The sequence below is a fragment of the Pleurodeles waltl genome, chromosome 11 (genome assembly GCF_031143425.1).
Source record: "Pleurodeles waltl isolate 20211129_DDA chromosome 11, aPleWal1.hap1.20221129, whole genome shotgun sequence".
Lineage (NCBI taxonomy): Eukaryota > Metazoa > Chordata > Amphibia > Caudata > Salamandridae > Pleurodeles > Pleurodeles waltl.
Genome location: NC_090450.1, coordinates 12,079,621 through 12,103,343, shown reverse-complemented (window position 1 = coordinate 12,103,343; position 23,723 = coordinate 12,079,621). Strand labels below are relative to the sequence as shown.

Sequence of the window (23,723 nt, the reverse complement as noted above, 5' to 3'; positions counted from 1 at the left end):
CCTACCGTGGCTACGGCAGAGGGAGTGACTTATGCTATGGTGGTGAGTAGGGAGGCTGAGGTCCTTGGACTTGAGCTACCTACTGTAGAGGTCAGGTCCAGCCTCCTGACAGGTGCTTCAACCAGGGGCTTCCTCATCTGAGCCCCTTTTCCCATTCAATGAAGCACTCACCGATGTCCTTTTGGGTACTTGGTCCAAACCCAACACAGGGGCTCCTGTGAATAGGACTGTTGCACGCAGCAATCGGCCCGCCGAACTACCCTAAATTCCTGTCCCAACACCCTATGCTTGAGAGTCTTGTCATCCAGGCTTCCACTTCCTCAGGTGCATTCCCTTCCACACCCCCGGATAGGGAATCAAAAAGGCTGGAACAATTTGGGAAGAAGATGTTTTCTTCCTCCAGTCTCGCGCTGCGGTCTGTGAACACCGCATGCCTTTTGGGATGCTATACTCCACTCTTTGTGGGATACGGTTAGGCAAGTTCTGCCACAGATACAGGGGAGGCCCGTGCTATTGTCTCCCAAGCTGTCACCGATGGGAGAGATGCAGCAAAGTTCACGATCCGATGTGGGCTGGACACGACCGACTCTGGGCAGATCGGTTGTTACAACGGTGGCCTTGAGACGCCATGGCTGGTTGCATACTTCTGGTTTTTCGGGGGATGTCCAACAGTCTCTCATGGACATGCGTTTTAATGATGGCTCCCATCTCTTTGGAGACAAAGCGGACTCTGCCTTGGAGAGATTCAAGGATTCCTGGGCTACGGCTCGGTCCCTTGTTCTTTCCGCTGCCCCTTGCCCCCAGCAGTCCACTTTTCGCCCCTTTCATGGCCACACCCAGCCACCGTGCAACCAATGCTGTTCAGCCGCTGTGTGGTCGGGGACGTGGAATCCTGCGTGGGGCAGGGAACCAGAGATATGCCCAGTCCACCTCTGCCCCCTCTGCAGCCTCCAAACCCTCCTTGTCGTCCCCTCACTCCGATCCAGTTGGCGGCAGGATTCGCCATCACCTGCCCCACTGGGAATCCATCACTACGGACAGGTGGGTTTTGAAGATCGGTCGAAAGGGCTATCCCCCCTCTTTTGAATCTGCCCCACCGGCCATTCCTCCATCACTCAGCCAACTCTCAGAGGATCATTTGCCACTTCTCAGCCAGGAAGTCGTGACTCTCTTGGCCAAGGAAGCTATAGAGATGGTCCCTGCGCCAGAAGTAGGTTGTGGTTGTTATTCCCGCTACTTTCTGGTGCCAAAAAAGGACAAGGGCTTACGTCCTATCCTAGACCTTCGGGACCTCAACTATTTCCTCAAAAAAGAGAAATTCAGAATGCTCACCCTGGCTCATGTTCTGTGTGCCTTAGACCCAGGAGACTGGATGGTAGCGTTGGACTTGCAGGATGCTTATTTCCACATCCCCATCCTGCCTGCCCACAGACGTTACCTACGATTCGTGGTAGGTCACGAGCACCATCAGATTACCATGCTCCCCTTCGCCTTACCAGCACCCCTTGGGTGTTCACGAAAGTGATGACAGTGGTTGCAGCTCATCTGTGCAAGTTAGGGGTCTGTCTTCCCCTACCTCGACGACTGGCTGTTGAAGGCGGACTTGCCCCAGAAGGTAGTCTCCCACCTTCAGGCTACGGCGAGCCTCCTGCACATGCTGGGGTTCACTATAAACGTGCCGAAGTCACACCTGACTCCCTCTCGCATGGTCCCTTTCATCAGAGCTGTTCTGGGCACAGTGCAGTTTCAGGCTTATCCTTCTGAAAAGCGAGTCCAAGATATTCAGGCTATGATTCCGATCTTTAAGCCTCTGTCTTGGGTTTCGATGAGACTGACTGAGGCTACTGGGCCTCATGGCCTCCTGCATCCTGCTAGTGACACATACCAGAATATGCTACATATGCGGGCTCTGCAGTGGGACTTGAAGTTCCAGTGGGTGCAGCATCAGGATAATCTCTCAGACATGGTCCAGATCTTGGAGGGGACTGTGAAAGGCCTACTGTGGTGGCTTTAGAATCCGCATTGGGTCCATGGCAGATACCTCTCCCTTCCCTAACCTCCCCAATCTGATCTGTCTATAGCAACAGATGCGTCGCTCTTGGGTTGGGGTGGCCATATGGGAGAGACTGAGATCGGAGGCCTCTGGTCTCTGGTGGAGTCTGGGCTCCATATCAACCTTCTGGAGCTCTGGCGATTAGGCTTGCGTTGAAAGCTTTCTACCCTCTCTCAAAGGGAAGGTAGTTGTGGTGTTCACAGACCGCCATGTGGAACTGCAACAAACAAGGCGGAGTAGGGTCCTGGACCCTTTGTCAGGAGGCACTACATCTCTGGACATGGCTGTAACATCAGGGCATTACACAGGTGGTTCAACATCTCGCGGGTTCTCAACGCCAGAGCGGACGAACTCAGCTGTCGATGCACCTCTGATCACGAATGGCATCTCCATCTGGAGGTGGCACAAGGTCTTTTTCAGCAGTGGGGAGAGCCTTGGTTACATCTGTTTGCCTCCGCAGAGAACGCGCATATGTCAGCGGTTTTGGGCTTTGGCGTTTCCAAGGCGGCACTCGCTCGGAGACGCCTTTCGTCTCGAGTGGAACTCTGGCCTCCTTTCCGCCTATACCACTTCTGCCCAGAGATCTCAAGAAGAACAGGAACTACCGGGCCCAAGTCATCTTGGTGGCTCCGGACTGGGCACGGGGAGAGTATGGTATCCACTGCTATTGAGTACGCCCATCGATCCTCCACTCAGACTACCTCTTCGGGCGGACCTTCTGTCGCAGCAGCAGGGGACGGTTCTCCACCCAACCCTGTCCAATCTCTGCCTTCATGCATGGAGATTGAGCGGTGGCAGTTGACGACTTTTGATCTTCCACTCGAAGTCTGTGATGTTACCTTGGCAGCCACGTGTCCCTCCACCAAAATGGTATACGCCTGTCGTCATAAATTTGTGGCATGGTGTACCAACAAATCTGTTGATTTCCCCTCTCTGCCCCTCTGTCTGAGGTTCTTTCGTTAGTTCGTTCTTTCTTTGGCCCAGCAGGGCTCTGCTTTGGGCACCCTTAAAGGGTATATCTGCCATTTTGGCCTTTCTTAGGTTACTTGATCAGCCCTCACTTTTTAAATCCCCTATTGTGAGTAGATTCCTAAAACGACTCACCCATTTATTTCCTCGCACTCTATCTATCATGCCTCAGTGGGGCCTCAATCTTGTCCTTACTTATTTGATGTGTACTCCCTTTGAGCCAATGCACAATTGTCCCTTACGGCTCCTAACCTTCAAAACTGTCTTTCTTGTTGCCATCACTTCTGCTCACAGGGTGAGTGAGCTTGAGGCCCTTTCGTCCAAACCTCCATTCTTGTCTGTGCACCCTGACAGAGTGGTGTTGCGCACTAAGGCTTCCTTCCTTCCCAAGGTGGTTACGCCTTTTCATGTAGGCCAGTCCATCACCCTGCCTACTTTTTACACACCACCACATCCTTCCCATGAGGAGGAGAGACTCCACTGTCTGAACCGAAAACAAGCATTGGCGTTCTATCTTAATCGTACTAAAGATATCAGGGTGGACGATCAACTCTGTCCGGTATGTGGGTGCGAAGAAAGGGATGGCGGTGCAAAACTCCATGGGTACTTCTTTGCATCAAGATGTGCTACGCTTTGGCCAAGAAGTAACCCCCTGAGGGCTTGTACATTCATTCCACCAGAGCGACTGCTGCTTCCACTGCGTAAGCACCCAGAGTTCCTGTCCTGGATATCTGCCAGGCAGCTATGTGGGTGTCCCAGCACACATTTGCTAAACACTACTGCCTGGACAGTCAGATCCGTCCGGACTGCTACTTTGGTCATTGTCCTGCAGGACTTTCTAGTATGATCTTGGTTCGCAGCCCACCTCCGAGGATGGCATTGCTTGGGTATCTCTTCTAAGGTAAGGAATCTACAACTAGAAGTCTATCAAATGTACAAGTTACTTACCTTCGGTAACAAAATATCTGGTTGAGACATATTCTAGTTGCAGATTTCTTACCGACCCACCCATTCTCCCTACTTGCGAACTGATTTCTAGGGACAGGGATTTCCCCTTCAGGTCCTTAGCTCTGGTGTGCCAATCTCCGTGTTCTTAGCGGCTCTGCGCTTTGGCCTGGAAAGTCGTTCAAAGAAACTGACGTTGCTGCGCTGAGGCGGCGTTTATGTACTACTTCTGACGTCACCATGGTGACTACGATGCCCGTGGAGTCGACCGATGCACAAGGGTATTGCTCAAAGAAAAATCTCCAGATCCAGTCTGACGCATGGGGGAAATTCTAAGGTAAGAAAGCTGCAACTAGAATATATCTCTACCAGGTATTTTGTTACCGAAGATAAGTAACTTGTGCTTTTGGAATGTATTTGGCCAACTCCGGCAGCTATTTTAATTCAATGTTGCAATTGCAGTTGTAATTTTAAGCAGCCTTGGTTACCAGGAGAAGTCCACCCCGAACTGCCAGGTCATGCCCACTTTAACATGATCTACAGGAGGTCTTCCAAAGAAGCTGACCAACTGTCTTCTGACTCCAAAATGATGCTACCATGGTGTACCTGGATTTGCAAGGGTTTGACCTTGCTAAACCTATTCTACAAGTGTTTCATTGGATGCCAGCTTCAAATTCAAGAGTCATTACCCACAAGGTAAACTACAAAAAAGCCTTCCATGCCTTTAAAAAAAACAAAAAAACAAAAACCAATTAATGTTGACCCATACTACATTACTCACAACCACCTCTCAAAACCTGATTCCAAATTGCTGATTCAAGCAGCTAACACAGAGGTCAGTCTGTAGGTGCATTAGTCCCAGACCTGTGGAGCACCTTGGACCCTCCAACCAGAACCACTGCAATACCTTTGATTCAAGAAGCTTCTTAAAGTTGGTCTGTTTAGGAAAATGTTACCTTGAACCTGTCCACTGGATTGAATGTATGGAGAACATGGGTCGCTGGTCTTTCCTTCATCCAGATGTGCTGTTAATACCCATTCGATACCTTTCATTTATTGGTCCAAAAACATTTTGAAGTTATTGCAAGATGACGTTCAGTGCTGAACAAAAAAGAAAGCTAAATAATTTTTCTTCATAACCCATGAATCCTGGCCAACTTGTAATTTCTTCATGTCCATCAACAAAGCTGAAACAGCACTTATTCCTCAGTCCACGATTTAAATGCTAGATCCTCCGACGCACTGGCTCAATATACACAGTCTCACTTTCAGTGACTATGCAACCTGGACCACTTACTAGCAGAAAGTGAGGATGGAGAGTACCACAAATCGGAACTGAAGGCCCTGGGATTTAATTTATTGCCTTGTGGCCTAGGTTGTTTTGTATATGTGTATTCCTACATCTTGCATATAATCTCTGGTGGAGCACCATATTCGTTCTTTCAGGGGATAGGGTTTATTCCTCTAATTCTTTGGCTGTTTGTAGTGCTATGTGAGGCATAAAATATATTTGAGAGTTTCTGAATTGTGTGAGCAATTCCGTGGGTGCTGCAGGTAGGAGAGCTCCAGGTCAGACATACCTGCTTGGTGTGGTGATGGGAGGTGAGGCTTCAGGTAAAGCCTAATCTTTGTGACTCACCTAACTGTAAAGCAAGCCCTCGTCATCCGTGAGCCACATACTTAGGTTTTGTTTATTGCTGGTGGCGTTACAATTTTTTTTTTTTTTTTAATCATTGCATTAGCCCTGCTACAATCATTACACTAAACAGCACATAACATGTTTTCTAAGGCTTGTTAACAAATTAAGATGTTTGTGGTAGAGAAGATTAAACCAAGTGGTCTCATCGGGTTTTCTTTCCCAGAAGCCCTTGCACACCTCAAACTTTGACAAATAAACACATTTTCCTCACAGTTCTATGATGCAACATTCTGGAACCTGCAGAGAGCTACTAATTTCCTACCACCTTCCATCCCCCCCATTTCTTGCAATACAAATGGTACCCCACTTGTGTGGTTAGGCCTAGTGCCCACAACAGGAAAGGACTCAAAATACAATGTGGAAGCTTCAATATTTCCTGTCCCAAAAATGCTCTGATCTGGCAGTGGGAGTAGTACCATGTTTTTGGCTGGGTATAGACAGCCAAATAAGGAAACCTACCAAATCCAGACATTTCTGAAAACTAGACACCCATGGGAGTCCAGGGCGGTTTGCCTTGCATGGGTCCCACACAAGTGGGGCAGCATTTTTAGCAGGACAAGTGGGGAAACGCTGGGTGGTTGGGATTTTGTGGATTCCTTCTGATTCTGGAAGAATGTCACAGTAATACAAGGAAATAGTTCGATTTTAGTCAGGTTTTGAGGGCACGTTGCCTGGGGTGCAAACTGAAGTAGGAATTACTGGAGTGTCCTGGGTGGCTTACACTAACTGCAAAACGATGTGATAACCGGCAACACAATGCATTTTGAGCCTCAAATCATTCCTGATTGCCTTAAGCAGGAGTTGCCTTTTTTCCTCACTTGATGGTTGTTTTATTTCTCGTTCTTTTCTGTGGATTTAGAGAAGGGATAGTAAAACATTTTTAAAAGCTGTTTGGTCCCTTAACTCAATATAAGGTAAGATTTGACCATTAAAAGAGGAGGTTTAAAGCCAGGCAGGCTGCCTGTATTAACTTTAGATTTTTTATTTCTCCCTATTGTATTTCACATACTTTTCAGTTCTACACCTATACCGAGGTGTTCAGGTATGCGGCAAAGAGGTTGTGTGCTTAAAAAAAAAAAATCGTGGAGCACTCCCAACTAGACTTTTTTTTTTTTTTCTTCTTAATAAAGCATTTAATAGTTAAATAGCAGTGTTTAGAGATGGTGCACCAGGGTTGGTCTCTTGCCCAGACTAAGAGGGGGTGCCGTCCTTGCAGATAAGGGCTGCTCATGAAAATAACCTAGGGCTAGATGTACAGAGTGCGGAGTTCCGAAAAACTCAGCGGAGTGCTGCAGAGTTTTTTCTCTCAAGCGAAATTTCTGAATGCGAGTGGTCACGGTATGCCGCGACCGCTCACGATGAGAAAGCTGCCACTCGCATTGAGGAAGCTGCAGCTCGAGTAGAAAATCTACTTGAGCGGCAAAAAAGCACCCTCTGGCACTCTGTGTGATGCTGTTCGCAGTAATTTTACAGCGTGTGAGAAACTCCTGCGCTCAAAAAATTAGTGCAAACAGCACTCCGTACCCAAACACTGCCACTCATGGAACACCAAGTAGCGCCGCAGAGTATTTTCTGCACTTTGCGGAGTTCCATGTATGAGAACTCCGTGAAATCCACCCAGGCCTAGTGTTAGGAAGGCTTGTCTAGGGCATCCCTTCCTAGTACCTTATTGAAGTGGGAATGTTTTGCGACAGAAATGTGGTTTCAAAATATTCGTATTTTACCGCCTACTTTGGGTAGGTGGTAACCCATTCGCAAATGGAAAGGGGTCCCTAGGGGACCCCTTCCCGTTTGATTATAGTTGTAAAATAATTTTTAAGAGCAGGCATTGGTCCCATTGACCACTACCTACTCTTTAAAAAAAAAAAAAAAAAGAGAAAGCTTTTCATGTTTCTTTTTTAAATGGATCCTGTTTTCCTTTGAGGAAAACGGGCTGCTTTGAAAAAATAAAAATAAAAATATATATTGCTTTATTTAAAAGCACTTACAAAACTCGTGGTCTGCTGACCCCCAGCAGGCCACCATCCCTGTGATTTTAGCAATTCCAGTGGGTCAAAAAGTGAGACCTACCTCATGAATATTAATGAGGTAGGTCTATTTGCGACCACCTCGCAGAAAGTATAAAACACACTTTTGTACTTGAATGTTTGTGATCTGCAAATAACGAATCGCAAAAATTCACTGAGGCAATTGCAAAGCTGACCCTACATACATCTGGCCCCTAGTGATTGGAAATCTAAGGCCTCTAGAAGGTGCGTGTTCCTGTGCTAGGCAGGATGCCTGACCTTGGAATGAAGGTCATATCACCTAGACACTCATTACCACTGGTGCAAGCGCCCACCTGAACTCATCTGGTTGCATGCAATAAGATCGCTGTTAAACCTGCCAGAATATTGCATGTTTATAAACCGTGCATTTTCCACCGGCTTTCAGAATTCCGATTGTACCTGGGAGCCTCTGTCCACACATGCCATGCCGCCCATCTTGGCACCGGAAGCGCGCCACGGGCCACACCAGGAATGTGCGGGCAGCCATGGCTGCGGGGCTGGCCCTGATCTGCGAGGGTTAATCATTCACACAGCACCGCGCGCTCTCTCCAGAGTGGCACATTTTTTCCAGAGTGCCAAAAGCGCGGAGCCAGGGTGCCTTTCTGACATCCTCTTTGGACTGGTTTTCCATATTTGGAAATGTTTACCCAATGCACTGATCTATCGAAAGGGGCGGGGCGGTGACTCAGGCCCGCTTGGAGCAGGATATGAATTCTTTTTTCTGAAAAGTTAATGTCCTCCTAACCCCCCATGCTCGCTTTTCGAGGCTTTACCGACCTTCCATGTCTCTTCCCGTCTGCCCGCAGGCGAAGCCCGACGCACCGCGACCTGAGCTCGCAGTGAGTAGCTAACGATTGCCAGAACCCGTGCTTTACACGGATGGATTGAATTAATGATTGTATGCACGAGGGAGGGGCAAGGCATGTCCCATCTTGTGCAGAAAGCTCGATTTCTTTCAGTAGGCCTTTCTGTGGGGAGTGCACGGAGTGTGTCCTCGTCGCCATGATTGTATGTGTCTGGTTTATGGCGTGCAAGGCCCCTGTGTGATGTGTTGCTCTGGTCCCTTCCCCTCTTTGAATGCTGGGACTTGTAGTCTTATGTATTGGAATTTGATAAACAGGACTGTAGCAGAGCATCACGCCTGACCCTTGGAAACGTGGCATGGGTGTTGGAGTAAGTGGGTGTAGCAGCCGGACTCCTAGACTTTGCATTTTGCAGGTTTGGGGCTAAAGGTCCAGTTCCTTTCTTTGGCACTAATCGCTCCGTCTGCAAGAAATATGTTCTGCTTTCAGTGGTTTGCGGCTCACTGGCATGTCGGAACAGGCCCACTATATTGTATTTTGCTGTGAAATTCCATCTTATCCTTAAATTTACAGCGAATTTGAATGCTCTGTAAAATGTGCATGAAATGTCAGTATTGGCTCTCCGTAAGCACGAGGTTTCTGTCATTCACTAGTACATTTGTAGTTATCTGAGTTTCAAGCAGTTCTCTTCTGTGAATGTCGACATCTTTCCTCTTTCTAGCATGCATCTATTGTCACTGATAAATTGGCGTGACTCCATTGTCTGTAATCTTGGCCGGCTACTGCTTAGTAAATGGTAGGCCAACCTAAGTGAATCCAGTGGTGATTGGTCAGGATGTCTCCCCCCAGACCCTATCATAGATGATCATTGTTGAGTCTCTTCCTGAGGGGGAGTGGCTCTGTGGAATAATGAGCCTGGATCTTCCCTGCTCTCATGGCTCTCATCCATGGCCTTGCTCTTGAAATCCCAGTAGTTGGACCTTTCCTGTTCTACACAGTGACTGGTAAAAGGCCTAGGGCAGGTTCCCTAGAACACTGGCACCTTCACAGGCGTGTCGTCCTGCCACCTCAGCCAGAAGCTCTCTCCAGCCAAGACTCCCTCTTATAGGCCAACAGAGACTCCAGTCTCTTGGAGAAGCTGCAGGGTGCTTCTGGGGAGCATCACCAGAGCTTCTCTAGTGAGTCTTGGAGTCCTGGCGACGACGGCTAGTGTGTTTGTACTGGGTTTGTTCGCAGGTATGGGGGGGGAGGCCCATGTAACTGCTGCTGTAGTGAATAGTTTAGCATCTCTATGGTTTGAATTAAACTGTGGTCTGGAAAAAATCTGAACTTGACACATTAATGCCCGATAAGGTACACTCTGCGTGCCAAGGTAAACTGGGGACAGCCCAATTACCCCTTGCAAACCTTGGTAAATGCATCAATAGCAAAAAAGGTGGTTAACTTCCCAATAAGGATACGTAACAAACATCCTTTAATGAGCACAATAGTAGTGGCCTGGCTCACCATTGGTCAGATGCATTAACATTGCATCAAGTGCTGTGTGTATACACCTGGTATTGTGTCCTGTGTCTGGTTGCCACCTGCATGCCCTCCGTCACGTGGAAGTATCGACTCTGAGGTCGCCTCTGTGAAGTGGGCAGCGGAAGAGGTGAGGAATGCCCTGTACTATCCCTGCAAGCCTCTGATGGCACTTATGATCCAAAGATGGGCAGACTCTGGGCTCTTATAATGGTTCTGTTCTGCTTTTCCTTTCTTCTTTGTTTAGAGTAAATAAAGAAACGCAAAAAAGTTCCACGCTCCTTACAAGGAGTCCTAGTCACTGTTCTGGACTGTCTTAATGCACCATCGTATTGACAAGTATCGCATCCGAGTAACAAACTTGCATGTCGATTAAAGCTCCTGGGCACATGGAATCTAGCTGCGGACATCTCTAGAGAGCTAAAACCCTTTCCACACTGGTCGGTACCAGCCATCTTACTAAACCCATTCTGCGGTCCCTGTGCAAACCGTTAAGTAAATATCTGCCCAGAGGCTGCATTATTTATAATCCCGGTTATATAAATGTGCGTATGATTGCTATATAGCATATGTGGAGTGTGGGGGACCTGTTCCCATATCGGTCCCTAGGGCACGACAAGTTTTCTTTTTTTCTTGTTTTCTGCCGGGAGTGCTAGGGTAGAGGTGGTGGGATGAATTTGGGCTACTAACGAGAACGTTCCAGTAGCCCATTCTGGGGGGGTTGCTTCGGGCTTAGTCAGGAAATGACCTGGGAAAGGAATATGTGTATGTGTGTGTGTGTGTGTGTGTGTGTGTGTGTGTGTATATATGTATATATATATGTATGTAACTGCACTTCGTTTCGGCAGCTGTGATCCCCGTGGACCTATTGTCAGTTATCATTTATTCCCTCATGGTCCTCACTGAATTCTTTGCGCCCTTTGATTGATTGAAGATGCTCTTTCAGGGTCCCCTCCGTCACTCCCTCAGCTGCCTGCTTTGTCTAGTTCCCCAGTCCTCACTTCCTCCTTCCACAAGCGCTGTCTAGTTCTCCCAGTCAAGGATGTGCATGAGTATCTGTGTGCACAGCAGTAATACTTGATTACAGCCGACTAAAGGTCATTGGTGGTATTCACATACCTCCGCTGTTCGTTCGTCAGGATAAAGGCGTAGATGTGCTGAATGAGGATGTTCTGCTGGGACAGGCAGTGTGTAGGGGGTGCTCGGTGCTCATTTATTGCCAGTGTCAGTCTGTCCTGGTCTTCATCTTGAGATGCCAAGGAAGAACGGGGTAGATAAACCTATTGTACTCTCCTATCGGGGCACGTCCTCCGCTACCTGGTCACTGAGGAGAAGCTTGCCTCAAAAGTACTATATGAATGCTGTTAGCCAGGGAATTTGGTTGACTGCAAACTCTGCTCCTGCAAGAAGCTGCAGAAAAGATAGTCAGTTTCATCACCCGCAGGAGGCCCTGGGCCATGTGCATTTTACAAGAATTCAGTTTATCTTGCAGTTTTGGGAGCTGTCTGAGGGATTTGGAGTTTATATGAAGCCCTTTATGCATTGATGTTTACCATGCATGGTGGTAGATCGCTGTGTTTGGAAGGCATTGCAGGGACTGTGTTCCTTCCAGGTATTTGACAGTGGCTCATGTCACTTTACCTTTGTGTTCTGTGCCCTGTTATTATGCTTTTTCCATCTTGAGGGAAGAACGCGCGCAGCTCCATATGTTTCCATTACACGTAGTGTCACTGGTCTGCACAGGAGATGTAGCCAAGTACCCAGCTTTGTTTGAGCACCTAAGGTTCCTGACATGGAAGCCGTAGGAATGAAAGCTGAACTGGCTTACCTTGGGACTGTCGACACTTGTGCGCAGGCTCATCACCGGTGCATACACCTCTTCTTTTTTACAGAAACTGCGCCCTTTGCATCACACATAGCGGGAAACCAGTAGCTGTGCTATTTGCAACTTATAAACCAACTCAGATCTTCCGACTTAGTATAGATAAAAGAAACGGGGCACTTTCACCAAAAGGCACTTATGGACCACTTTCCATGGTGCATGGACGATGAACACGCTTGATATAACCCGATCCTTCTATATGAAAGGCTGCAGCTCCCAAAAGCATCATTTTTGGGCCATCACAATGTAAACTAGAGGACAGAAGTGCTGGGTGAAGTGTTTTATGGGAGGCCATCGATTCTGGAGGTTTATATTTGTGGAGTGATGTTTTTGCTTTGCTCCTCTTACCTGAACTTTCAGAAAGCGAAAGAGACTGGAGTCAGACTGCTGAGATTTCAGTTCTGAACCTGCTGACCACTAGCAGCAGCATGCAGCAAACAGTGAGCCGGATCCATGTCATGTAAGCCGGGCTCCCAACATGCGAGTGGAAGTAGGGCGTAGGGGTCCAGGGACCTTGCGAATGACCAGAAGGGCACATCCAGTGGCTTAGCATGGCCTAAGTGGGTCATAGTGGGAGCACAGTGCTTCGCGGGAGAGGCTGCATTTGTACTGTCAGACACCAGAGGGTGCCAAACTAGAACAAGCATTTACAATGCACTAGGGTCTCACATTTGTCTGAGTTACAGCTGTTGTAAACTCCCAACCGGATTTTTCCTGCCTCAAAAGAAAAAAACAGCGCGATCGCGCTGTACAGTTCACACACAGTGCAATTATGAACTTAACGGCAAAAGTGCAATTAACGAAACGCTCGACTTCTGCCCAGCGAGATCGCGCTCCAAAAACAGAGAAAAAGTAGTCCACAACCACAGCGAGCCTCGCATGTTTTCCGTACTTGGTCGCTGCGCTCGAGGAGGTCTAACCACAGAAAAGGCATGATGTATGTGTGCCTTCCACTAATCAAAAGAAGCGGATTGTAACAGGCAAGCCAACTTGCCTATGAAAGACACTGACGTGATGTCGACGGGGCTCCGAGCCCTTTTCTGATGCCTAAAGCGTCTCGCTAGCGAGCGCATGCGACGCAGGCTCGACCCTAAAAAGGGCAGCAAAGTTCAGTGTTTTGAAGTTTCTGTGGAAAAACAAATGTCCTCTTTGGTGGTTGGTTATCAGTTATAATCGGTTTTAATAGGACACCGGAAGCCCTACATAGAATGGATGAAGGACACACCAGGTAGATAAAATAGGTCCAGAATATAAATTGATTGCATCAATTATTGTATTTTACCGAAAAATTCAGTAAAAAAAAAAGTACAAAATCAGGGTGTTGTAAACAGTAATAAGGTGCAGTGTTCAAGTGGATTGAATATGCAAAAATTGAGAGAGAAGAATTTCCATCTTCAAGAAGACAAGAATGGCTGTCTGCAATAATGGACGCTTGGGTGTGGAAGAATGTCTTCTTGCGGGCCCTTTGGATGAGTGGTTCAATGTCAGTCACAGTGTAAGCACTTCAGGTTTCAGTTCCAGTTAACACTTCAGTAATAGCATCAGTAGATAGGTACCCTACATAGGGCACATAGGTGTGGTAACCTGTATTGATCAGTAGACAAACTACATGACATCAGAAGGTGGATCTTTGCAGTAATATTGGAGGGCACATGAGAATTGGAAGCCCTGTCTTCCAGGAGAAGGAGGGTCACTGCTAGGCCTTGCCAGGGAATGAGAGATTTTCAGACGGCGTTGAGTATGTGTCTGTGACAGAGTTCATTATATTGGAGCATGAAGATGAAGCCTTGTGGGTTTGGGGGATGAACCCATGACCCCTTGGAAACCTACTGGGTAGAAGGAGCAGCAAGCTCTTACACACCTGAGCGGCGGCCAAAGAATGTCAAGCTGGGAGGAGGATGGCAGGTCCATTTTATTTTAGTCTTAAATCCAGATGACCTTTCTACGGTGGAAATTTACTCCAGACAAAGGCTAGGGTAAAAGGTTTGTCATGGTGGGTGAATGGGTTGTAGGGGAAGTGAATTTGCAGTTGGTCATCAGATTTGCAGCTGCATAAAGATGTGATACTGTTTCCTGGTGTGAAAATGGAAGTCACAAAGTTTGCTAAGAGTTCATTTTCAAAGTCAACTTCAGTAAACAATTGTGATTTTTTTTTTTGATTTTTTTTTTCTTTTCCAAAGTCATAAATCTGCACTAACACAAGGACATGCACGTGGGGCACTTTTGCAACTTTCTTTTTTTCAAAGAATTGGGCCAGTAATTAATGTTTATGATGCCCATAATGGTTTTACACTGATTCTCTTATTTTTAATATTTCATGCATCAAACACCATTCACTAAATGATGCGTCAGCGAAATATATAGACAAAACTTGTTTTTCAACTTACTTATTTACATTTTATTTTTAAAGCAAAAAAATCCGAAATCCTGCTTTCATGCTAGTGAACGCATCTGCATATAAACAGGGAGCAAACTTGTGGCCGTGCAACCAGCCTCGGATTGTTAGATTTTGCGAACATATGTTCACTTCTTTTTTGCTGGGACCAGTCATTAATGCCAGCTCTGCTCACAGCTTTTTCCTTCAGCACTGGCTCTAATAGTAAAGGCTTTTGCATTAATGAGTCCTATAAACAAGCTTGGAAATGGATACATATAGCTAGAAACCGTGCCTTAAAGCCAGCCAACCCTTTCTCAGAAATGTTGTCAGTCAGAGGTCTGTGCTGCAGGGGGTTGGGCCTAATTAGCATGCAAGTCAGTTAAACATGAAACTTGTTATCCTTGACCCCAAACAATATTTCCTGGGTGCATGGTGGTAGGGTTCCACACATCTGGGAGTCACCTTGAGGGGTGAACCATCTCCAGTGACTGTGCACAACACACAAAACCCCCAAACACTATCTGTCCTTCTCTGGGGACACCACATTTCCAAAATCTACCTCTGCGCTTGAATATGTTTTCAATTGAGGGTACATTTAAGGTAATATTTTCACTAAACTGCCATTGCCATGGGTCCTAGCGAACTCTGGGGGCACCTTAGCAATCCATGTACGAGTGAGTGCCTGTTATTAATGGACCAAATGGATCTTATGCTGCTGCGAGTTCACTTAACGCCAAGTCCCTCCCTTTTTTTGGCTTTTGAATATCAAGGCAGTGAAGACGCACAGTCAGGTTTACTCCTGAAGGGTGTGGTGGACAGCATGCTCAGTCACAGTTAACACTGCAACATTGAACAGAGAATACAAGATGAATGTAATCTCCAAACCTTCTTTGCATTAAAACACTCTTAAGCATAACAATGTTTCACTTGGGCCCTCTCAAACGGGTGAGTTATGTTTAGTTCACTCCACTGTGGATGGTGTTCTCCAAAGTGACTGACCATGTGTCAAATCCCCACCCCTCCTGCCTCACTGCTGAAGTTGTACCTGGTCTGAATTTTCTCTAAAGTGTTAGTTTCAGGTCTGGCCTTTATAGTCTTATATGTATATGTCCACAGTTTCGGAGGGCATGTACCATTGATTGGCACTATGGCAGGGAGCGTTAATTGGTCTGCAGATTGGTCAAGCATGTTAAGATTTCTCTTCCCCTCAATCTGAATAACCCACTTTTAGGGGTGTCAACAAAGATTCTCTCTCCTTTCAGCAAATGCGTTTTTGTCTAAAGAGAACAGTCGGTTAAGTTGGCAATGCTCCTGTGCTTGGTATCAGACGTGTGAGTGCTAGGTGTGTCAGGCAAAATGTTTTTTTGCCAGACAGCGTAAGTTTTACATGTACCAGGAGAACTGAATTCAATTCTTGTTCTATCTTGTACCCAGCTGTTACAGATGCATCCGAATTCTGTGTGTGGTTCACAGCATCAAGGCGTATGAGAATAAGCTATGGCCATGGATGAAGGCTCCTTCAGTAGCTTGATGGAGACAGTGGGTTGAGTGCACAAGAAGCAGGCATTGATACCACATTTGACCAGAAATATCTTAGCCTAGAAGGCATCCATCTTGGAGGGACTCCTGAAAGACACACTGTTGGCTTTCAGCGGGAGGTCCGACTCAACTTTCTAACAGTTCTGTTTTCAGCTGTTGTAAGGTAGTGGCTCTTTGCCAGTCAGAAACTTTTGGACATGCCTAGTGGTTGCCTCTGGTCCTGACATAACAGTGCACAATTTCATAGCTATTGAGGAAATTCTGGCAAGGATTATCCTACCCAGCATTAGGTGAATTGATCTTATGGGCCACACTCCTGGTTAGGTTGAGCATAGGTAATTAGTCTTCCGGCTCCTATGATGCTGTGTTTCTAGTCCAAGGAATTATTTTTGCAGTCTGGACACTTGTTTACGGTTGTAAGCTGAAGTGAATCTACTTGTTTGATAGCCAGGATGTCATCCTTGAATATTTAGGTTATTGGTTCTTCCTTTTTGATTGCTAGTTTCAAAACAAAAAAATAGATGCTGGGAAATGGCATAAGGAGCTGAAGTTGGTGTAGAAAGAGGAAATTATGCTGTTCCTATAAGATACTGATTTTCTGGTTGGTTTCAACTGATCTCTCCAATTTTGTGGATCCATGGGAAATGTAGTTCTATTTCTTCTCATTAGTGTTGGTTTTGGAATTGCTGCTGAGCTTAATAAAAAAGAAAAGAATTTGCATAATCCTTGCCTCTGTATACCCAATAGAATTGAAACATTCCTTCTCGATTTCCAGAAATGTGGTTTTCTGGTTTCATGCAAACGTGCAAAAAAACAAATTAACAAATTGTTCAGTAGATACACATCAATCATTCTATATAACTTCTGCCTACTGGATTCCTTCTTACCATCACCCGCAGCTATCCCACCTCCCCAACTGCAACCCCGAGACAGGATCTATAATTAAAGGCTACTAAAGTACCAGCCACAATTGTTCTGTATTTGGTTTCTTAACATCTGTTTTAGGAGTGTTCACATTTGTTCAGGTTTTGAAAGATGTCGAAGAATTCTCTGAACTGCATGATTGCAGTTGTAGGTCTCTTATGGGCTGACAATACTTGCATTTCCCCAGGAGATGCTTGAACCTTAATTTGATATAGTTCAACTGTCCAGTAGGAAGAGGAAACTGCACAGACCCCAGGGTTGTGCCTGAGCAGCAGTCGAAGCCGCTCAGACCAATGCTGGTAGGATTGCTGGGGAGCCTGTGCTGGTGTCCCACTGAATGCTTGGTTACCAGAAGAGAAAAGGAAGGAGCGCAAGGTGGTGTCCCTGAAGGTAAGTGGTTTTTTTTTCCTTCCTCCCCTTCATACTTGCAGTGGCCGCTGCTGGCAGAATTTAAAACCTGACTCGTGACTGGCACATGAGCAGAAGTGGGCATTATATCCTGGTGTAGAATTTAAAACATCAATTCCTCTCGGTACAAGATACCACCTGACATTTACTCAGAGAGAAAGGACTTGTAAGATATTTGCTGCCTCTTCCATGGTGCACATCTGTCTGCTTTGCATCCAGCGTTTTGTAAGTGACACCAACCCTTTATAGGAACATGGTTTTCTGCTGTTGAGAAGCGTTGCTGATGGGTACTGCAGTGTAGTCTGAGATACTGCGATATCTTCGGAAAAGCATGTACGTCCAATAGCTTTTTTAATTCATATTTTGGAAAATTATTGGTAAGACTGCAATATTCTAGGTAAGACTCACCCCCCCCCCTCCAAAAAAAAAATATAAATAAATAAAAACACCCTTGTAGTGATCAGCCAAAACCCTTGGGAGAGGGACAGGTTTTATGGTTCTGCTCCCTCGGACGGGGCACTGTTGGGCTTGGTCGGGCATTTTTATCAGAGCTGTGTTTTTGTCTATTATTAAACCTATAGTTACTGGCTGTGATTTCAACGCCTGCGTGGGCTTGGCTCATTTGGGCTTTCAGCTTCTTTTCTTTGGATGAGTGGTGTTTGTGGAGGGACGCCGTGGTTGTGTTTGAGAGTAGGCAGCAGGTCCAACTCCAGCAGGGTGTGCATTTTTACACTGCCCCTGAATGCTGCTGTGCTATACAGTGCAAGTTTAGTGAGTAGTGAACTCAGTCATTTCTAGGCACTTGACTTGGTGCTTGTGGAAGAGGCTAGATTGGTGGTCAGGGTGGCTAAAGTCTCCCAAAGTAGTGGAAGTGGCTGGCACCTCAAGTGGGCACCTGGAACTTTGCTAGTTCCGCAGTACACAGCTGTGGAAACTACCCTACTGTGCTGTGTTAAAACTGTGATCTGAAAGGCATGCAGATTTAGAACTCAATCAGGATTTGTAAAGCTCAGCTAATCACCCTACAGGGTATTCAGATGCTTTCAGGTACCGGAGGCTCATTCAAACAGCCAGTTCTTTAGGGCTCTTCGGATTTCCAGAATTGAGGTGATGGTCCGGAGCTGCTTGTGGAGGCTGCTCAAAAAACAGAGGGACAAGCAAGGAGAAAGCAGTGAAAATGAGGGAAAATAAATGAGAAGGCACACAAAAAAGGAGGGAAAATAGAAGAGAGAAACCAGTGATGAGGACAGCTGGGTTCAGACCTGCTCGATGGGGTCTCACTGAGGCCTCCATTAAGTAGGTCCTCGGAGGAGCACTTGGAGGTGGTGGGGTGGTGGCTAGACAGGAAACTATGGGTGACATGTGGGAGTGGCAATAGTGGGGGGGGGGGGGGGAAGCGAGGAGAAAGCAGTGAAAATGAGGGAAAGAGCCAGAAGACAGGCGCAAGAGTGATGCAGCAGCGTGGGGAGAGCGTGCTTGGGACGTGCTCTGAAGTTCTAGAATTTAAGGACAAGCCCAGTCAGGAATCGTAGGTCCTCTTTTCCCTGAGGTAGGAGGTATGTTTCCTCCATGCCCATCTCAGAACCCCTCCCTGTCATACTTTTGGTAGTTCACCTGCCCACCATGCTGGCCAGCCTTAGCTACTATCAACGCTTTAATACCTCAAAGGCCAAGGGGGTGATGGGAGTGACCTGAAGACTTTAAAGGTGGTATAAAGGGTGCAACAGCTTTACGTTCTTGGGAACCCATAGAAGGTGGTGGTATCCGCAGCAGCTCCATTCTGCTACCCCCAAACACACCACCACCACCTCCTCCTTCCCTTCTGCCCCTGTATCTATGTGCAGTTAATGCGAACAAGTGCATATCGAAGGTTGAGTATTGTAAATGAATGTATTGTCATTGTAAATGAGTAGTGAGCTTGAGTGCCTGCAAGGCCAGGTCTGTTCTAAATGTCCGAGTTCAGGTAGGTTTGTTTCACTTCGGCTCTGTGTAATGCATTCCACCTTTTATTTGGTTGTTTTGCCAGAAGTGTGTTGCAGTTTTCATGAAACGTCTCCTTCATGGTGTCCAAGGCTGCCTGACGGTTGTAGCTCTGAATGCCTCAGTGTGGCGGTAAATGTACAGTATTGGGGCTCGTGTGGGGGTAAGGGTGGAGTTTTACCTTCACAACCGGATCAGCACGCTCTCCTTACTCTCGCCATGTCGTACAGCGGTACTCCTGAGTGTAGGCAGGTGATGCGTGTGCTTGGAAGGCTTGCCACGCAGTCAGTCGGCTACATCACAGGGTGCGTGAAGCCTTGGGACAAGGTCTTGTCTGCCTTCAGCTTCTGTTGGTGAACATTGCACCGTTGCTCGGTGGTGGCCACCTTTGGTTGAACAGGTGTCTTCTTAAACCACCCAGCCAGTGTGGCAGCTAGCCAGCCCACCCCATGTGGCGAGGGAGGCCTCACGAAGGACTATATATCACTGCAGCTTCTAGCAGAGGGCGTTGCTCAAGTGGAACCAACTCTGTCTGGCTCCATCTCAAAGCACGGCCTCTTCCAAGAAATAGCTCAAGATCTCTGTTCTACGCTGTCATAAATTCATGTTTTTTTAAAAAAAAATTTTTTTTTACATCACATCTGAGTTACCTCCGTAGTAATTTACCTTTTTAAATTGCTCTATGTAGGTCACAATAGTAAATGTTTAGGTACACTCTCGACTTGACTAGATAATGTAAGTAGGTATTTCAACCAAATTTTTCTCCAGACTCTTAAACATTCAGAACCCCTTTACCAGACCTCTCTGTGAATTGAAGAAACTGAATGTCTCCAAATCAGATCTCGTCTCTGGCGCTATATCTCTAAAAGTGTCTTTCATCAGTGTCTTGTATTGTGCAGTCTCTTCTTCATGGAAACCTTCCAGTGTCCCCAGCATGTCTCTTTGGAGTGGCCCCTCCTGCCTCCGTCTTCACTCGTGGTCATAGACGGACAGTCTGCATCATTCCATCTTTGACGTTCCCTAGAAGGGAGGATGTACATTTCTCATGCATGTTCCACTCCCTTGGCTCTCCTCCCCTCTGGCCCCCAGTGAAGAATCCAGTATTTTGTACTTCCCTAGAAAGGTCAGGACCCAGCTCTTGGGTCGAACCTCCTATTAAAGTGTTTGCTTCATCCATCTCACTCTCATTAGAAAGCATCAAGAGACTTTGTTTTTTTTTATTTATCCATTAGCAGTAAGATTTTGAGAAAAATGTTTACCATGTTCTGCAAGGTGGTCAGGTGAGGAAGTGGAATGAATTTGCATAGTATGGTGTCTTGTAGATTGTATCATCATGTCATGTGTTATCTCCGCTGATGCGCCCATATCAAGGACAAAACTGGTCCTGGATTACTTGTGTTATGGTTCAAGGAGGACCAGGCCTGTCAGTTTGGGCTGGACTGTTCTCATTGGAGCAGGATCAAGACAAATTTGCCTCTAGCTGGGTCCAAACTGAGGTGGCATAGTGTGCAAAGTAATGATGGATTGGGATGCGGCCCGAGTAATTACCAGTGGCTGAGATTAATTCAAGTACACCAAGAATCACTTCTTTAAAAAAACTTTAGTGTGTTGCGCTAAGTAGGACCGGTATGCCTGAACATGGGTCCCGTGCACACTATCTCATTAGAATCAACCTAAACCTGTCTGATGAGCTCTAACTAGAGCGAAACAGTACTGCACTGCTTGTTTTCTGGTTCAGGGAAGACCTGGCCTGGCAGTTCGTACTGGACTGCTCCCACTGGAGCAGGGTCGAGACTGATTTGTATATGTCTGGGTCCAAACTGAGGTGGCATGATGAGCCAAAGAACAAGGGAGTGGGATGAGGCCAGACTAATTACCAGTGGCTGAGATGAATTCTATCCATCTCTTTTTTGTTGTTGTAAACTTTCTGTTGAGGAGGGGCAATTTAGGGCTGAGGTGTAAAAGTGAAAGTTGCCATCCTGTTGGTGGATGTCGGCCCCGTGGTGTGGCTTCCGTGGGTGGATGCCAGCCCGTGGTGTGGCTTCCGTGGGTGGATGCCAGCCCGTGGTGTGGCTTCCGTGGGTGGATGCCAGCCCGGTGGTGTGGCCTCATGTGGGTGGATGCCAGCCCGGTTGTGTGGCCTCATGTGGGTGGATGCCAGCCCGGTTGTGTGGCCTCATGTGGGTGGATGCCAGCCCGGTGGTGTGGCCTCCTGTGGGTGGATACCAGCCCGTGGTGTGGCTTCCATGGGTGGATACCAGCCCGTGGTGTGGCTTCCATGGGTGGATACCAGCCCGGTGGTGTGGCCTCCTGTGGGTGGAGATGCCAGCCTCTGGTGTGACCTCCGGGGGGATGGGGCGGGGGGGGGGGGGAGAATACCAGCCCGGTGGTGTGGCCTCCTGTGGGTGGATGCCAGCCCGGTGGTGTGGCCTCCTGTGGGTGGATGCCAGCCCGGTGGTGTGGCCTCCTGTGGGTGGATGCCAGCCCGGTGGTGTGGCCTCCTGTGGGTGGATGCCAGCCCGGTGGTGTGGCCTCCTGTGGGTGGATGCCAGCCCAGTGGTGTGGCCTCCTGTGGGTGGATGCCAGCCCGGTGGTGTGGCCTCCTGTGGGTGGATGTCAGCCCCGTGGTGTGGCCTCTTGTGGGTGGATGTCAGCCCCGTGGTGTGGCTTTCGTGGATGGATACCAGCCCGTGGTGTGGCTTCCATTGGTGGATGCGAGCCCGGTGGTGTGGCCTCCTGTGGGTGGATGCCAGCCCGGTGGTGTGGCCTCCTGTGGGTGGATGCCAGCCCGGTGGTGTGGCCTCCTGTGGGTGGATGCCAGCCCGGTGGTGTGGCCTCCTGTGGGTGGATGCCAGCCCGGTGGTGTGGCCTCCTGTGGGTGAATGCCAGCCCGGTGGTGTGGCCTCCTGTGGGTGAATGCCAGCCTGGTGGTGTGGCCTCCTGTGGGTGGATGCCAGCCCGGTGGTGTGGCCTCCTGTGGGTGGAGATGCCAGCCTCTGGTGTGACCTCCGGGGGGATGGGGGGGGGGGAGAATACCAGCCCGGTGGTGTGGCCTCCTGTGGGTGGATGCCAGCCCGGTGGTGTGGCCTCCTGTGGGTGAATGCCAGCCCGGTGGTGTGGCCTCCTGTGGGTGAATGCCGGCCCGGTGGTGTGGCCTCCTGTGGGTGAATGCCGGCCCGGTGGTGTGGCCTCCTGTGGGTGAATGCCGGCCCGGTGGTGTGGCCTCCTGTGGGCGGATACCAGCCCGGTGGCGTGGCTTCTGTGGGCGGATACCAGCCCGGTGGCGTGGCTTCCGTGGGCGGATACCAGCCCGGTGGCGTGGCTTCCGTGGGCGGATACCAGCCCGGTGGCGTGGCTTCCGTGGGCGGATACCAGCCCGGTGGCGTGGCTTCCGTGGGCGGATACCAGCCCGGTGGCGTGGCTTCCGTGGGCGGATACCAGCCCGGTGGCGTGGCTTCCGTGGGCGGATACCAGCCCGGTGGCGTGGCTTCCGTGGGCGGATACCAGCCCGGTGGCGTGGCTTCCGTGGGCGGATACCAGCCCGGTGGCGTGGCTTCCGTGGGCGGATACCAGCCCCGTGGTGTGGCCTCCTGTGGGTGGATGCCAGCCCCGTGGTGTGGCCTCCGGTGGGTGGAGACGCCAGCCTCTGGTGTGACCTCCTTGGGGGGGAGGGGATGCTAGCCAGTGGTGTGGGCACCTGCGGCTCGATGCCAGCCTTTGGAGTTCAGCCACCTCTGCCTTCAGATAAGCCTGGACTTCAGAGGTCTGTTGTGAGTTGAGCTGTCGCCTCGCCTCCCTAGGGTCCCAGCTGCCCGTCCGAGAGACCCAGCCATGCACAGAGGGGACCAGGACATCCGCGGGGGTTCTGCTCGAGTTGAAGCCCTGGAGCACAGATCTGCGCGCTCTGCACCTCCCGCTGCCCCCTCCCCCTCCCCCTCCCCCTCTTTCTGGGGAGTAGCACAGAATTCCTTCGGATATGCAGAACTTTTAGGGCCTTACAAGGAGATGACTCGATGGGAGCATCACCCGCTGTCCCCGCTCTTCCGAGCTGCGCTGCTCGCTGGGGGTCCCACGACTTCTAAAGTCACCACGGGGGTGCGAAAGTCTCGGCCAACCGCCTTAGTGTAATATTTTATTATAGCACAGCAAATGCAGTTTTAATACTAAAACGCGTTAAAATGTAAGCAATCGATGGCTAATATCCTGGGTCAGGAGAATAAAACAAGGTCATTGATTCGGGTCCTGTTGCAAGATCACACGTTGTCAATACTGGCAGCATGTCCTAGTGACGTATGGTCGGGGCAGGACTGGCAAGAAACTGCATCACTTCAAGTGAACAAGTGAAAAACGTCTCCCTGTCGACAGCCTTCGAAAGAATCCACCGTTCTGTACGTTCGACCTGAACACCTCCAGTTTCAAAATGCATAAAAAAAAATCTACAAACATGAATTTTTCAATGTGCTCGAAGATGAAATGTCACGCCTCTGTCTGGGATTAGTTACCCCTCGTGTGTGGCAGTGTTCCCGGCTTCTAAGTAGCAGTTTATTTGCGGCATTCTTGCAAGCGATGGCTCGT

The 23,723-nt window shown here is 48.5% G+C and overlaps 1 protein-coding gene across 3 annotated transcripts in view; it reads left to right on the top strand.

Annotated features, from left to right (window-relative positions):
• Positions 1–23,723, top strand: part of LPP (LIM domain containing preferred translocation partner in lipoma) — a 657,734-nt gene that overhangs the window by 96,686 nt on the left and 537,325 nt on the right. The window contains exon 1 of one of the 3 annotated variants that reach the window (XM_069212798.1): positions 8,379–8,553. The exons of the other annotated variants lie outside the window; for them this stretch is intronic. The gene's annotated coding sequence lies outside the window, so the exon portion shown is untranslated. Of the gene's footprint in view, positions 1–8,378; positions 8,554–23,723 lie in introns of those variants that run through there. 3 annotated transcript variants of the gene reach the window in all.